Raw genomic sequence first — 7,370 nt, 5'->3', positions numbered from 1 at the left:
GGCAGTGTTTCATTCTGCTGTGCATAAGGTCCCTATGGGTCAGTACTAACTCGATGGCACCTAACAACAACAACAATATATGGTTATTTGGGATACACAGAAGGTCTTAATTGGGTCCCGATTTTTCTGTTGCAAAACACAGATACTTGCCAACCTGGATTGTAATAAGTGTCCTTTCTATCCGAGGTGGTATTGTTGTTAAGTGCTATTGAGTCCATTCCGACTCCTACTGACCCCCTATAGGGTTTCCAAGCAGCAGTTGATGAGTTTGAACCACTGATCTTGCTGTTCAAACCGACCTTGAGATAGAATACTTAAGTTTTTCTTCAGCAAGGAGGCAGTCCTTTCTATACCTGAGGGTCCGTGAGAAGCCTGCTGACGTCTGGACCTCTGGTGCTGCTGACAAAGTCTGTGACCACATGAGATACTTTCTCTCAAACATGAATGTTAGAAAATAGATCATTCTCAGGCAGCAGCATGCCAGGATGGTGAGTCGGTAGCTAATGATTCCTAGCAACTTCAGTCAGTGCTTCCCTGTGAGGCTAGTTGGAGTTTACATATCAAACTCCTCATAACCTGAGAACCCTGATCAGAGTCAGGGTGGTTTGGGGCATGGGTTGAGGTTAATTCTTCTGCCATGTTCTCAGAATGAAGAAAATAGGGTACTGTATTGAAGGAGCTCTGGTAGCGTAGTGGTTACGAATCGGGCTGCGAACCTTAAGACCAGCAGTTCGAAACTACCAGCCGCTCTGCGGGAGAAAGATGAGGCGTTCTGCTCCCGTAAAGATTTACAGCCTCGGAAACCCTGTACAGGGTCGCTATGGGTCGGAACCGACTCGACGGCACTAAACAACAACAACAATTGAATGCTGCAAACATGGCATGGTATTGTCTGACCTCCTCTAAATTTACAAGGGGGAGAGAGAATCAAGATCACCAGCCCAAGACTGATGTCTATGAGGCATGGGTCAGACATGCTTCCATCCTCCAATCTTTTTTGTTTGTTAATCCTGATACCAAGCACCCTTCCCACAGCTCTCTCTACTTCTCTGCCGGGTTCAATAATCCATTGCAATGGCCACACAGAACTCACAGACAATACTCAGGACTATGGGGTTTATTAAGGAAGTAACAAGTGACTATTCAGATTCAGAAACATTCAGGCTACAGGTCTTTGATCAGGATACAGTTTTTTGATCAGAACAGCTTCTTCTCAACAGTCCCCAGGTTTGTCTTTCTCTGGCCTTTGGCCTCAGCTCTGAGGCCTCCACCCTGCTTGGTGTTACAAATCTCTTTTAGCTCTGCCAAATAAGTGTCAATAAGAGTCCTTGTGTGGCGCTGTAGGATAGGCACTGGACTGGTCAGCAGTTTAAGCCCACCAGCTACTCTCACAAACCCTTTGTAGGTTGCTATGAGTTGGGACTGACTGAATGGCATACAACAATAAGAAATGCCAAGAGATACCTACTCCACCAGTAAAAGCCTCAGCCCCAAAATGCTCAGCTCTAGCTCTGTAGGTTGGCAAACGGGTTTCTCCCAAGTGTCCAAAGACACTCCACTCTGCCAGCAAGCCTCCTGCCTGAAAGCACCCAACTTTCTTGTTCCGTGGGCTGGGAAGCCCATTGCTCTTTCTTGTGCCAGTCTCTTCGTCCTACTGTCTCTGTTCTTGTCATTTCTCTGCTCCTGCTCCTTGTCATCTCTCACCAACTCCAGTATCACAGCTCTCTGTCTCTTGAGTCAAGAAGGCTCTTGGAACAGGGACCCCAGATCCAGAGGATATGTATGTTCCACTCAGCTTTTTTTTACCCCCTCTTTGGTGGTTATATACCCCCCCCTTTCACCTCTGGCATGACTTATTTTAAGTTTATCGGGATGATAAAACTGACCAATCCTCTCATTAGGGTTCCATACACCATACTTGTATAGCCCATCCAGTCATTTAGTGGAAGTTACAAAAACTATGTTCGGAAGAGCTATCTTAGGTAATTCAATGCACTGACATGCAAATAATAGAATAGGGCTTCTGAAATCTGTGTTTTGTGAATTACTTTACTTGGGAAAAATGAGCTTATAGACTTCACCCTATACTGCTTAATATGGCAAAGGTCTCCAAGTCACTGGAATTAATGGGGAAACTAGAGCAGCTTTGGATAAGACACCAGTGAGGTAATGTCTGGTTTTTGTTAAATATCCCAAATAGATTACTCACGCTTGCTAGATAAAAAGGTAAAGACACTGTCGTGTTATAAACACAAATCCTGCTGATAACGGGCCTCCTGTTGTTCCCACAGCTACGGAGGGCCTGTGCTGGGCACTTTCAAGAAGACTAGTGGCAGCAGGGGTCACAGGTAAACATTTTCCTGACAAGAAAACTAGTCAGTTCTGTGATCTATACAAACTCTTTTATTCTAGGAACCCAGACCACCAATGAGTGTCGGGGTGCTCATATTAAATGAAACCAGGAAGAAGGCCAGTTGTCTTGGTCTTCCGGAGAAGAACTAGCCTGGCAGAGCTGGCGAGGTGGGGCTCTGAAGGCTCTGCTCAGCTCCTCTTGCCCCCTGGGTCTTTGCTTCTGTGCCTGGAACAATATCTTTGGCTTCAAGCACTAGTGGTAGAATTCTCGCCTTTCATGTGGGAGACCCAAGCTTGACTCACCGCCAATTCACCTCATGTGCACACACCACCCATCTGTCAGGGGAAGCTTGTGTGTTGCTCTGATGCTGAGCAGGTCTCAGCACAGCTTCCAGAGTAAGATGGATGAGGCAAGGAAGGCTTGGTGATCTACTTCAAAAGTCAGCCAATGAAAGCCCTGTCAATGTTGTCTTGGCAATAGTGCAGGACTGGGCAGCATTTTGTTCTGTGGTGTCTGGGGTCACCATGAGTTGGGGGCCAACTCGCCAGCAGCTAACAGCAACAGTTTACAAAGAATTTCCATATGCATTATTTCAATTCATTCACACAGGAATAAGTGATCACTCAGGGCCTCCATCCATTGAGAGGATTAGATAAAGGTTTTCTGGATAGATCCCTCCTCTATCTTGTCAGAAACCTGGCATTGTTGTTAAGTATTGCTGAATTCCTCCCATCATAGTGCCCCTTTACAGTATCTGAGACTTTAAATCTTTGCAGAAGCAGAAAGCCTCATCTTTCTCCAGTAGAGTGGCTGGTTGGCTCAAACTGCCAACCAGAGAGTGGTTCACAGTTCAGTGCTTATCTTAAGGAGTCACAACACTCCCATAGACTTGGTGGTGGTTGTGTGCCCTCGAGTCAGTTCTGACTCATAGCAACTCTGTCTAGGGTTTTCGAGGCTGTAAATCTTTACAGAAGCAAAAAGCTTCATCTTTCTCCTGAAGAGCAGATGGTAGGCTTGAATTGTTGACCTTACAGCTAGCAGCCCAGCTTGTAATCCACTGCACTACCAGAGCTCCTAGAAGCCTGGTAGAAGCTGAGAAAAGAGTCAAGGATTCTGTTCCCTCTAGTCCAACCCAGGCATTCCTTCATGTCATTGCACCATCCCCCACGGTCCTGTGAAAGTACCACTTTTCAGGTCCCCACCTACATAGCTGGTTGCAGTGTGGAGAACAGACCACCTCACAGAGCACAAAGCTGCCCATGCTGGACTCAAAGCTTCTGTTCTGCAGAGAGATTAATGGAGCACCAGGGAAATGGACCAATTTCCCCAAGGATTCTTGCTACTAGCCAATTTATCCCACACACTCTTTGACGTTGCGGAAGGGTCCTTGAAATTTCATTTCACAATTTCCTGGCAGATATCAAGACAGCGGATAGTAATCCCGTTAGTGTTGGCCAGTCTCCCAAACAGGCCCAAATACTGCCTGCTTGTCCTGCTGCAGACTTCCTCCTCCCCCACACTGTTGCTGGGCCAGCAGGCTTGTAATCTTGGTGATAGCTCTGAAATCTTGCCAAGAATTGTCTCCCTGACATGCCAGGACAGCTCATGATGATGAGCAAACTGCGAGGCGACCCCACCGGTGTAGCCGCTACCTCCAGTCAAAGGGTGTGAGCCTTCCTTTGTTGTTATTACCTTCATTAGAGTGGACCTGACTCATAATGACCTCATACACAACGGAATGTAACACTGCCTGGGCCACCCTGTGATCAGTTACAGACAGGATCCTGGAGATCCATAGGGTTTTCAATGGCTGATTTTTGGAAGTAGATCACCAGGTCTTTCTTCCTAGTCTGTCTTATTCTGGAAGCTCCATTGAAACTGGAAGCTAAGAGCAACATGTAAGCTCCATGACTGATGGGGCAGTGCATCCTGGGATCTGCCCATACGAGGATAAGTTTTTAAAGAGTTGCTTCTAGGCTTCAGTTCATTTATGCATGGGTTTATTCCAAACAAAATGTATTTAAAGGTGTCTCTGTGAACAGCATATGACTACAGAACAGTTCTTTCTGTGATCTACTTCTCTTGGTCTTGTTAGGAGGAGCCCTGGTAGCATAATGGGTTATGTGTTGGGCTGCTCACCACAAGATCAGCTCTTCGAATCTACCAGTCGCTCCGTAGGAGAAAAATGAGACTTTCTGCTCTCATCAAGACTTACAGTCTTGGAAACCCTGTACAGGGTTGCTATGAATCAAAACTGACTCAGTGGCATGCAGCAGCAGTCTCTTGAGGAAAAAAATTTTTTTTAAAAAGGTCCAATTAAAGCAGTGGTTTCCAAGGAAATCTGCTGGGCCATTTCAGTTCAAAGCAAAGAGGTCAATTCAGAAGGTTATGATTTTGAGATTCCAAAGGGATCATCTGAATAGATCTTCTCAAAGGACACAGGATGACTGGAGGGCTTATTATGAAGAGGTTTTATAAAAATGGAAAACTGAATTGGTAAGAAAAAAAGCCAGAAGAGTTGTAATGAAGAATTTTTTTCCATCACAACCATGTACCTGCTTACTCTGCGGGTAGCAAGAGTTGTCCTAAAAGAATTTCATTAATAAATCTTTTCCCTTCCGCCCTACAGCCCTGAACTTGCCCTTTCAGATTTATTTTTGATCCCCAAATTCAAACAACATTCATTGAAAAGGAACACGATTTGAGTCCTTTGAGGATGCCCAAACTGCCATTTTACCTGGTGTAAACTGAAGAGTGAGGAGTTCTTTAGGGAAGGATGGTTGTTCTTGTTGTTGTGTGCCATTGAGTCGGTTCCAACTCATAGTGACTCTGTATAGAATTTCTGAGGAGTGGCTGGTGAGTTTGAACCATTGACCTTGTAGTTCAAACCAACCTTGAAGTCGAGTACTTATCCTACAGTGTCACATCAGGGAATGGTTGTTGTTGTTGTTGTTGTTAAATGCTGTCGAGTTGGTTCTGACCCATAGCGATCCTGTATAGGGTTTCCAAGAAGTAGCTGGTGAGCTTGACCCACCGACATTGCAGTTCAAATGGCTTTACAGTCTGGTGCATTAACCCACAGCACCACACCAGGACTCCAGGGAAGGGCTAGAGAGATGGAGACTCTGCCTTCAGAAATGTATTGACCTAAATGACAGAGACGTTGAGAAACAATAGATGCATATTTTGTTTAATAAAGAGTTCTATGATTTTGTAGTAATACTTTCAGACTTACCCTCATATATGGCTCCTCATCTAATCAGAACTATGGATACTATGATTTTAAAGAGGTCTCAGGTGTGTACCAGGCACTCTTCTAAGCACTTTACATCTATCAACTCATTTAACCTTTTCAAAACATTAAAGCAGGTACTTATGCCATTATTATTATTCATTATTATACTCATACCATTCTACAGATGAGAAAACCAATGCACAGAGTGTTTGAGTATGTATATAGTTTTCCCAAAGTTATACTGACTTAAGTGGCAGCATCAGACTATAAACACAGAATCTGGGTTCCTTATCACTGCACCTCACAGTCTCTCAATTTCTTCACTGAAAGTGCCCACCTATCTCAGATATTACTCAGTAAGTCCCAAGGATTGTCTTTTATCCTTATTCCCCTAATCACAAATGCTGGCACATGGTAGTGGTGGTGATGGTTGTGTCCACAGAGTCAGTTTGCTGAGAAATTTCAATTTGTACTCCATCAGTTCCCAGAGCCTTGTTCTTTACGAATGTCTTCAGTGTAGCTTGGACTTCTTCCTTCAGTACCACTGACTCTCAATCATATGCTACCTCTTGAAATGGTTGGATAGTGAACATTTCCTTTTTTTAAGTTTTTATTGTGAATTGAGTAATAGTTACATGTGAGAACATTGGTTTTATACTCATGGTTTCGTTGCAATGATTACAATCCCCTCTGTGCATCATCATCATTCAACAGTATTTGCTTCTATTCCCTCTGGTTTGTTTGTTTGTTTGTTTTGTGTTTTTGGGGGGGGGGCGACACTCAGGAATATATTATCATTTAAACAACCAAAGGGCACATTCTGCAAGCCTGCCTCCTGGCCGCCAGCACACAGCCTTTCTCTTTCCATGAGTCTAGGGACTCTAGACCCAGAGAGGGAGAGGGACTGTGTGCTGAGGACTGTGTGTGTGGGGGGGGGGGGGGGGGGGTGCGGGTGAGCAGGATTTGCAGGGTATACCCTTTGGTTGGTTGATGATGCATGGAGGGGATTGTAACCATGGCAATGAAATGATATATTGTAGGATGAATATAAAGCTACTGTTCTCCCATGTGAACTATCACATAATTCACAACAAAATATATATTAAAAAAAGGAATTAATCCTAAAATGGTGAAATTAAAAAAAAAAAGCATATGCTCAAGGCAGACATTGTTTGCTAATTAAGTAGTTCTCTGACTTTAGAGAAAGATCCTAATTTCAGTTCCACTTTTCATTTCATTTGGTACTCTTGCTGTAGCAAACTCTAGATCATCCTTAGTTATATCATCTTTTGAGTAATTCTCTTGCTGAAAGAGCTTTTTACATCCTAAAGTGGTATAAACGTGATGTCAGTTTGAATTTTATTTTTTCTTGTTCTTGAATTACCCTACAAGTTTTAGCTTGGCCAGCTAGTAGTACTTTTAATTTTTCTAGTTTGTAAAAAATTATTTTTAATGAAAAAGAAAGTGACCCTTGTATATACATCCTTAAGAATGAAGTCCCTGGGTGAACAGATGGCTTCACACTGTACTATTTTTTTTTTTTTTAATGTTTTATTGTGATAATTTACATGGGAGAACATTAGTTTTACATTCATCCTATCGTGTATCGTTTCATTGCCATGGTTACAATCCCCTCCATGCATTATCAACCAACCAAAGGGTAGACTCTACAAGCCTGCCTCCAGGTCATCAGCACACAGCCCCTCTCCCTCTCTGTGTTTAAAGTCCCCAGCCACTCCATCTCTCCACGTCATTGTCTCTGTCTCCATCTCTGGCATCAAT

Source organism: Chrysochloris asiatica, unplaced genomic scaffold, assembly GCF_000296735.1.
Source record: "Chrysochloris asiatica unplaced genomic scaffold, ChrAsi1.0 scaffold00161, whole genome shotgun sequence".
Lineage (NCBI taxonomy): Eukaryota > Metazoa > Chordata > Mammalia > Afrosoricida > Chrysochloridae > Chrysochloris > Chrysochloris asiatica.
This window is presented reverse-complemented; position numbering follows the sequence as displayed.